Source organism: Ascidia mentula, chromosome 1 (assembly GCF_947561715.1).
Source record: "Ascidia mentula chromosome 1, kaAscMent1.1, whole genome shotgun sequence".
Lineage (NCBI taxonomy): Eukaryota > Metazoa > Chordata > Ascidiacea > Phlebobranchia > Ascidiidae > Ascidia > Ascidia mentula.
The window spans coordinates 14,473,768-14,483,520 of NC_138566.1; positions in this window are offsets into that span (position 1 = coordinate 14,473,768).

Sequence of the window (9,753 nt, forward strand, 5' to 3'; positions counted from 1 at the left end):
TACTTTTTTGTTGTTGATCGCTAAAGAAGTTTGAATTTTACGGAGTATTTTATCACTGGAAATGGCTTTATTTTGCTTCGGTACAGGTTTCTGCCTGTCAGTAAAAAGGTGAGAGATTTGCATACCGATGTTTTAATTGCTGTGCTTGTAATATTATAGGGGACTTTTATTTGTATGACATATTGAGTTGATACGCCAATTGTTGGCCCCTTTAATTTCAAGCAGTTTCGTGCTCGAATAAGTATTGTCTTTTGCAGGGCTTGGAAAACCGTGTCGTTGCCTGTACTTGGAAAAGTAAGTCTCATATACTTAATGACTGTGGATTTTAACCCCGCAAAGGCCTTCAAATTTCTGTGAATACATAATGTTGTGTTCGTTACAACTTCACAAAAAATCTCAATGTAGCAAGTCATGCTCATTCTTGAGTCGTTCATATTTGAGGTTGCATGCCACCGACAACCCTGCTTATTGGTCATTGTGAAACATCAGTTACTGTTTTATTTTTTTAACTCGAATGGTTTATCTTTAGAAAACCAGGTTTGGAGGTGCGACTATCGCGACTCGTAGTGGTCTTCCCAAATGTCGTGTTATCGGTAAGCGTCGGGTGCAACATATCGCATGAACATTGTAAAATCACTATGACGTCGTTGTATAGATTTTAAGTTGGAGAACACGGAAAGTTTTGGAAATCGGGAAGCCAGATGCAAGCGGAAGACTTCAAATGCACGTGGTAAGCTCGGAACGTAGCAAATATCGGTTAAATCAAATTGACTGAATTGAAGGCCGCATACCTACCTGTGTTTCTATTAAAATACGTTTCGCCGGCGGGAAATGCCCACTTTGTAGTCCTCTGGCGGCACAATATAAAAGGACGTCACAAAGGAAAGTTTTTCATAATTGTTTGTTGCTGTGTGCTCTGCAATGTACCTGCAATTACTTTTTCCTCCTGTTGACAAATTAGAGGCCCATTAATGAGTCACCAGCCCTAGGAACTGTTTAAACAGAGGATTTTTGGATTTGATTGCCATGCAGGTGCTTATACCGAGTTTTGTTTTACAGGCCAGGTTGTATCGCAACGATGCGAAAATACACTCCACATCCCGGCGGTTTGGAAGCAACCTTTACCTTTGAAGATCTCGATGGTGGTTTTCTTGCAGACCGGACGTGTATCCCGAAACCCGGCCAAGTTTATTACACCAGAGGTTTTCGGCGAGACAATTTTTGGGATCTTGTCGTTGATCATTAGGTCGCTGGGCCGATGTGGTGATGTTGAGAAAGCTGATTGTTGGGCACTAAAACCCGGTGACGGCCCACCAGTCGCTGTTTCTCTTCAAGACAACAACATCATTGACTCGGAGCGACATACAAAATTATCACCAAGCAAACTCGGCCGCTCCCCTATTACAACAACCTGTTACCCATCTAGCGTAAAGGCTACCAAGTCTTCAGGGTACAAACAACTCAGTCCACGTGGTTTGATGGAAATCGTCAATAGGGTTGGAAACGACTCGAATAATGGCGTGGACGAAGATTACGTGCCATGTGGAGGTCCAACAGAAGCGGATTGGCTGGAGTATTACAAGGCAGAAAAAGCTGCGCAACGTTCTCACTCCATGCAAAATCTTCGTCAAAAAGTAAAGGAATTTCCTGATCGGTTGATGCACAGTCACAAAACAGTCGTTCATTTTATCAGGTACCTCGATTGGGGAAACGTAAACAGCATGGCGACGTATCCGGCAAAACACTTGAGAATGGAAAGACTCCAAATATCTCCGTCACGTTCGGTAAGCCATAAGCATGGAGGATAATTGTTTGTGTTTTTGCGATGGTAATAAAATTGACCCATTAGCCGCCGTGTTGGCAAAGAACAAAATATAACGTCACCGGCGACCTACGGTAAGTTCGAAATTAGAGATAAGGAATAAAAGTGGAATGTACACTTGCTCAAAAATTTCGCTAACGGACGCATATCGCTATTTCTATGAAAATCAGTTTCGGTGGTGGGAAATGCCCAACCGTGTAGACCTCTGTCACAATGGAATGAGTACGTCACAGAGCAAACCAGCAATGCATGGGGGTCAATTTGACGGTTGAATGAGCGCATATGCGTGTGCTGTGTCATAGCGAACTTTAGGGTGTTTGGGGTAGTTTTAGTGGGGTTTTGGGCTATTTCAATCAGGTAGTACTTGGTGGTGGGAAACAAGCGGAAGAGTCGTCAGGTGCATTAGGGCACAGGGCCTTGTAAACAGGATTTCTGCAATTTAATACACATGTAGGTCCTAAAGTTTTAACCACTGTTTGATACTTTACAGGACAAGTTGTTTCGTCTCCAAATCGAAAACTCGGCCGCTCCCCGATTACAACCAGTTACACATATGGCGTGAAGACCACGGCGTCTAAACACCTCAGTCCACGCAGTTTGATTGAAATCATCGACAGAGTCGGAAACGAGTCACTCAATGAGGCGGACGAAGATTACGTACCAGGCCAAGGTCCAACCGAAGAGGATTGGTTGGAATATTACAAGGCAGAAAAAGGTCTGCACTCCTCAAACAACAGAATCGTGGAGTTGCCGGAAAATAAGTCGATGTTAGAAGGTAATGGAGATGCGCAGAGTCGCACTGAAAGAAGTGTCCGTTTCAAGCTGCCTTCAGGACAAATTGTAAGCCCTTGCAAGTCTAATTCCCTTCAAGGCTATCATGTCCAGTTTGGCATTAACACGATGGGGAATGTGGTTGGGTCAAAACGCAAGAAGAGTTTTCTTCCAAAACCTTCTGCAAGGAAAAGCTTCTATTAGGAATTCAAAACGGGAAAATAGAAACTGAACGTTTCCGCTTTACCTTTCTAATAGTGCCAAGTCAGTATCAGCTATATGTCGATTCAATTGTTCAAAAAAAATTTCGCTCGATTTTGCAATGTGAATAAATTAGTGTGTATTTTGCAAAGTCGTTTGAATCGATGCACTATAACAGTCAATCTCCGCTGACCTGTATGGGCAATTGCGATATCCAAATTCAATCCTACCTCTCTCCTGCTGGGATACACTGTAGAAAGGAGTTGAATCAATTGGAGAGAGGTGTGTAATAGACATGTATTGGACGACCCCGCAAAAAAAACAAGGCTTTAGGAGTCACGCGTGAAAGGTGGTTACTTTAATGTTGAAATAGGTGCACTTTTATTTTAGAGATTATTGTAAATGTCTAAAATCTGCACTCCTCCTGGTGATAATTGCAAAACCCAACTTCAACTGAAGAATATCAAAAGTTTCTCTTGCAGTTAAAGATATAAAGAATCCAGTATTTCGGACGAATTTTTTTGCATCAAATCCAAACAGTCAAACATTGCTAAACTCCGACTCCATTCACTCGTGGACTTCGGTTTCTGTACAACTCTGACGCTAACGCGAGGCCATCCAAGAATATGTTTGAATTTTTCGACGTTGGGACCAGTTTGATTGTCCAAGTTTTGACACCAAAAAGCATAAAATTTGACTTTGCAGAAAAAGCAACCTTCGGGTCACAGACCGGCGCCATTTATTGCAACACCATTTCAATAATGCATGACAAAGCAAATAACACAAGTGTATGAAAAAGTCATTCAAAATCGTAGGTAACTAAATAGCTTTCAGGGAACTTTTGTGATGGGTCTTCTATACTTTGACGTGAAAGGTCTAAAAACCTTCCAAAAAGGCCCAAAACAATGTTTACATGGTCATCCACTGTCATGAAAAAGGCCTGCCAGTTTGGGTTTCCTGAAAAACAACAACAAAGCATTGACATTAGTACAACTGGAATAATCAATGCACACAGCAGTCGGATCATCCATGTTGAATCATCAAAAATCCATGTTGAATCATCAAAAAATGACCTTCTATACCCTTACACTTAAAAAGTACAGTGGCACAGTCACACATGCCAAATTTTGTTTTTAAAGGTGATATTGCAAGGAAATTAAATATACCCCCTCCAACTGTTTGATAAGTTTCAGTTATGAGATGGACCTAAAAATTGAACATCTGATAACCCCCGCACCACGCCCGACAAGGTGTATTTCGGGGTCATAAAAAAGATCAATAGGTCATTGCAATACGGAAACAAAAAGTTAAAAACTAATTACAGATATAGGATCTGTGTTCAATTCCTTTTCAACCAACATCAATGTTATCAAAATTAACCCAGTAGTTTTCAAAATACAGGGGTTTAAAAATCCCAATTTCGACCAAAAAGGAAAGTTTGAGAGAAAGTTTGATAACTCCCAAACTACTTTTCACATTGGACTGAAATTTGGCATGTGTGGCTGTGTACTCACCCAAAACAGATTACAATGTCTCATAATATGCGTTATGGCTTTGCTGCTTTAAAAAACACCTAAAACCGTAAAAATGAAAATGTTTTGCCATATTTTGTTAAACTTTGCATAGTTTCTCTACCTATAGATGTTTATAAAAATTTCCTACAGGATGTTTTGTATCTAGTGTTCTCATTTATTCTGTATGTTTGCAGTCATCTTCCGCATTTGCAAACATTTTAGTAGGGCTTTTTATTGATTGTATTGTTACGAGAGTGATAGTTAAACATTTACTTTTAATATAAATCTCATTGCCAGCAATTTTCGGACAAACATACTATCGGCACTATGTTTATCGAAAACATACAGTTTCGAAGCATTCAATGCATGGAAGGTAATCATGCAGCAAATGTCCTTTCATAAGATGAGAAAGATCTTTCCTAGAAATTCACCAACAATGCAGCATGATTTTGAAAATTATATGACTTATGCTGATGATCAGTTTTTCTCCAGACTGAAATCTCAAATCCGCAGTGTTACAGCCAATCCGTTTTCATAATTGAGTGCACTTTTTTTAGTAGATCTTACACGTCGTATAGATAAATGCAATTACTGCCAAAAACATTCTGTTGTCAAAGATATTACCTTACCGTTGTCTCAGTATTTCATTGTCACTGCGGCACACCATAAAACCACTTGAACACAAAATATGGCTGCATTTCATTGAGTTAAAACATTTTCAATCTAATTTCCTTTCAAAAGTTTACCATTAAGGCACAGAGTATGACTTTACGAACTATTCAAATCACAGTTGTGGGACTGTACTTGCGTCCAGCAGTACAGCAGTAGGCTACTGCAGACTCCAGGCTCTTATTGGCATGTGCAATCAAGCGTAACTTTGTGCGTTTTTTTTAACACACGCTTTAAGAAACTATAACGGGTGCATCACCTTCTGCGTCAATTTGCCTTCTTTTATCAGCAGTTGGGATTACTGACTGATTTCATTTTTGAATCAATTAAATCCCCTGGATATTTCTTTTCATTTAATTATACTCTGCCACAGTAAGAACTGTCGAGCTTTGCCATTTTTTTCCTTGTTTCTCTTGCTTACGCGCCACATGTTGGGATACCAAATAGAAAGTGGTCAAACCAAGCAGCAAACTTGATTACGAGATATAAACAAATACTTTGCCTGTGTGCACGCACAAAAATCATAAATGCAAACTGAGGGAAAGAAGAAACAAAGACAAGTCTATGACGTCACATTGCTCTCATTAATCCCATGGCAGCTGGCAGTCTAGTAAGCAATTTTTGCTACTTTTTTGTTGTTGATCGCTAAAGAAGTTTGAATTTTACGGAGTATTTTATCACTGGAAATGGCTTTATTTTGCTTCGGTACAGGTTTCTGCCTGTCAGTAAAAAGGTGAGAGATTTGCATACCGATGTTTTAATTGCTGTGCTTGTAATATTATAGGGGACTTTTATTTGTATGACATATTGAGTTGATACGCCAATTGTTGGCCCCTTTAATTTCAAGCAGTTTCGTGCTCGAATAAGTATTGTCTTTTGCAGGGCTTGGAAAACCGTGTCGTTGCCTGTACTTGGAAAAGTAAGTCTCATATACTTAATGACTGTGGATTTTAACCCCGCAAAGGCCTTCAAATTTCTGTGAATACATAATGTTGTGTTCGTTACAACTTCACAAAAAATCTCAATGTAGCAAGTCATGCTCATTCTTGAGTCGTTCATATTTGAGGTTGCATGCCACCGACAACCCTGCTTATTGGTCATTGTGAAACATCAGTTTCTGTTTTATTTTTTTAATTCGAATGGTTTATCTTTAGAAAACCAGGTTTGGAGGTGTGACTATCGCGACTGGTAGTGGTCTTCCCAAATGTCGTGTTATCGGTAAGCGTCGGGTGCAACATATCGCATGAACATTGTAAAATCACTATGACGTCGTTGTATAGATTTTAAGTTGGAGAACACGGAAAGTTTTGGAAATCGGGAAGCCAGATGCAAGCGGAAGACTTCAAATGCACGTGGTAAGCTCGGAACGTAGCAAATATCGGTTAAATCAAATTGACTGAATTGAAGGCCGCATACCTGTGTTTCTATTAAAATACGTTTCGCCGGCGGGAAATGCCCACTTTGTAGTCCTCTGGCGGCACAATATAAAGAGGACGTCACAAAGGAAAGTTTTTCATAATTGTTTGTTGCTGTGTGCTCTGCAATGTACCTGCAATTACTTTTTCCTCCTGTTGACAAATTAGAGGCCCATTAATGAGTCACCAGCCCTAGGAACTGTTTAAACAGAGGATATTTGGATTTGATTGCCATGCAGGTGCTTATACCGAGTTTTGTTTTACAGGCCAGGTTGTATCGCAACGATGCGAAAATACACTCCACATCCCGGCGGTTTGGAAGCAACCTTTACCATTGAAGATCTCGATGGTGGTTTTCTTGCAGACCGGACGTGTATCCCGAAACCCGGCCAAGTTTATTACACCAGAGGTTTTCGGCGAGACAATTTTTGGGATCTTGTTGTTGATCATTAGGTCGCTGGGCCGATGTGGTGATGTTGAAAAAGCTGATTGTTGGGCACTAAAACCCGGTGACGGCCCACCAGTCGCTGTTTCTCTTCAAGACAACAACATCATTGACTCGGGGCGACATACAAAATTATTACCAAGCAAACTCGGCCGCTCCCCTATTACAACAACCTGTTACCCATCTAGCGTAAAGGCTACCAAGTCTTCAGGGTACAAACAACTCAGTCCACGTGGTTTGATGGAAATCGTCAATAGGGTTGGAAACGACTCGAATAATGACGTGGACGAAGATTACGTGCCATGTGGAGGTCCAACAGAAGCGGATTGGCTGGAGTATTACAAGGCAGAAAAAGCTGCGCAACGTTCTCACTCCATGCAAAATCTTCGTCAAAAAGTAAAGGAATTCCCTGACCGGTTGATGCACAGTCACAAAACAGTCGTTCATTTTATCAGGTACCTCGATTGGGGAAACGTAAACAGCATGGCGACGTAACCGGCAAAACACTTGAGAATGGAAAGACTCCAAATATCTCCGTCACGTTGGGTAAGCCATAAGCATGGAGGATAATTGTTTGTGTTTTTGCGATGGTAATAAAATTGACCCATTAGCCGCCGTGTTGGCAAAGAACAAAATATAACGTCACCGGCGACCTACGGTAAGTTCGAAATTAGAGATAAGGAATAAAAGTGGAATGTACACTTGCTCAAAAATTTCGCTAACGGACGCATATCGCTATTTCTATGAAAATCAGTTTCGGTGGTGGGAAATGCCCAACCGTGTAGACCTCTGTCACAATGGAATGAGTACGTCACAGAGCAAACCAGCAATGCATGGGGGTCAATTTGACGGTTGAATGAGCGCATATGCGTGTGCTGTGTCATAGCGAACTTTAGGGTGTTTGGGGTAGTTTTAGTGGGGTTTTGGGCTATTTCAATCAGGTAGTACTTGGTGGTGGGAAACAAGCGGAAGAGTCGTCAGGTGCATTAGGGCACAGGGCCTTGTAAACAGGATTTCTGCAATTTAATACACATGTAGGTCCTAAAGTTTTAACCACTGTTTGATACTTTACAGGACAAGTTGTTTCGTCTCCAAATCGAAAACTCGGCCGCTCCCCGATTACAACCAGTTACACATATGGCGTGAAGACCACGGCGTCTAAACACCTCAGTCCACGCAGTTTGATTGAAATCATCGACAGAGTCGGAAACGAGTCACTCAATGAGGCGGACGAAGATTACGTACCAGGCCAAGGTCCAACCGAAGAGGATTGGTTGGAATATTACAAGGCAGAAAAAGGTCTGCACTCCTCAAACAACAGAATCGTGGAGTTGCCGGAAAATAAGTCGATGTTAGAAGGTAATGGAGATGCGCAGAGTCGCACTGAAAGAAGTGTCCGTTTCAAGCTGCCTTCAGGACAAATTGTAAGCCCTTGCAAGTCTAATTCCCTTCAAGGCTATCATGTCCAGTTTGGCATTAACACGATGGGGAATGTGGTTGGGTCAAAACGCAAGAAGAGTTTTCTTCCAAAACCTTCTGCAAGGAAAAGCTTCTATTAGGAATTCAAAACGGGAAAATAGAAACTGAACGTTTCCGCTTTACCTTTCTAATAGTGCCAAGTCAGTAGCAGCTATATGTCGATTCAATTGTTCAAAAAAAATTTCGCTCGATTTTGCAATGTGAATAAATTAGTGTGTATTTTGCAAAGTCGTTTGAATCGATGCACTATAACAGTCAATCTCCGCTGACCTGTATGGGCAATTGCGATATCCAAATTCAATCCTACCTCTCTCCTGCTGGGATACACTGTAGAAAGGAGTTGAATCAATTGGAGAGAGGTGTGTAATAGACATGTATTGGACGACCCCGCAAAAAAAACAAGGCTTTAGGAGTCACGCGTGAAAGGTGGTTACTTTAATGTTGAAATAGGTGCACTTTTATTTTAGAGATTATTGTAAATGTCTAAAATCTGCACTCCTCCTGGTGATAATTGCAAAACCCAACTTCAACTGAAGAATATCAAAAGTTTCTCTTGCAGTTAAAGATATAAAGAATCCAGTATTTCGGACGAATTTTTTTGCATCAAATCCAAACAGTCAAACATTGCTAAACTCCGACTCCATTCACTCGTGGACTTCGGTTTCTGTACAACTCTGACGCTAACGCGAGGCCATCCAAGAATATGTTTGAATTTTTCGACGTTGGGACCAGTTTGATTGTCCAAGTTTTGACACCAAAAAGCATAAAATTTGACTTTGCAGAAAAAGCAACCTTCGGGTCACAGACCGGCGCCATTTATTGCAACACCATTTCAATAATGCATGACAAAGCAAATAACACAAGTGTATGAAAAAGTCATTCAAAATCGTAGGTAACTAAATAGCTTTCAGGGAACTTTTGTGATGGGTCTTCTATACTTTGACGTGAAAGGTCTAAAAACCTTCCAAAAAGGCCCAAAACAATGTTTACATGGTCATCCACTGTCATGAAAAAGGCCTGCCAGTTTGGGTTTCCTGAAAAACAACAACAAAGCATTGACATTAGTACAACTGGAATAATCAATGCACACAGCAGTCGGATCATCCATGTTGAATCATCAAAAATCCATGTTGAATCATCAAAAAATGACCTTCTATACCCTTACACTTAAAAAGTACAGTGGCACAGTCACACATGCCAAATTTTGTTTTTAAAGGTGATATTGCAAGGAAATTAAATATACCCCCTCCAACTGTTTGATAAGTTTCAGTTATGAGATGGACCTAAAAATTGAACATCTGATAACCCCCGCACCACGCCCGACAAGGTGTATTTCGGGGTCATAAAAAAGATCAATAGGTCATTGCAATACGGAAACAAAAAGTTAAAAACTAATTACAGATATAGGATCTGTGTTCAATTCCTTTTCAACCAACA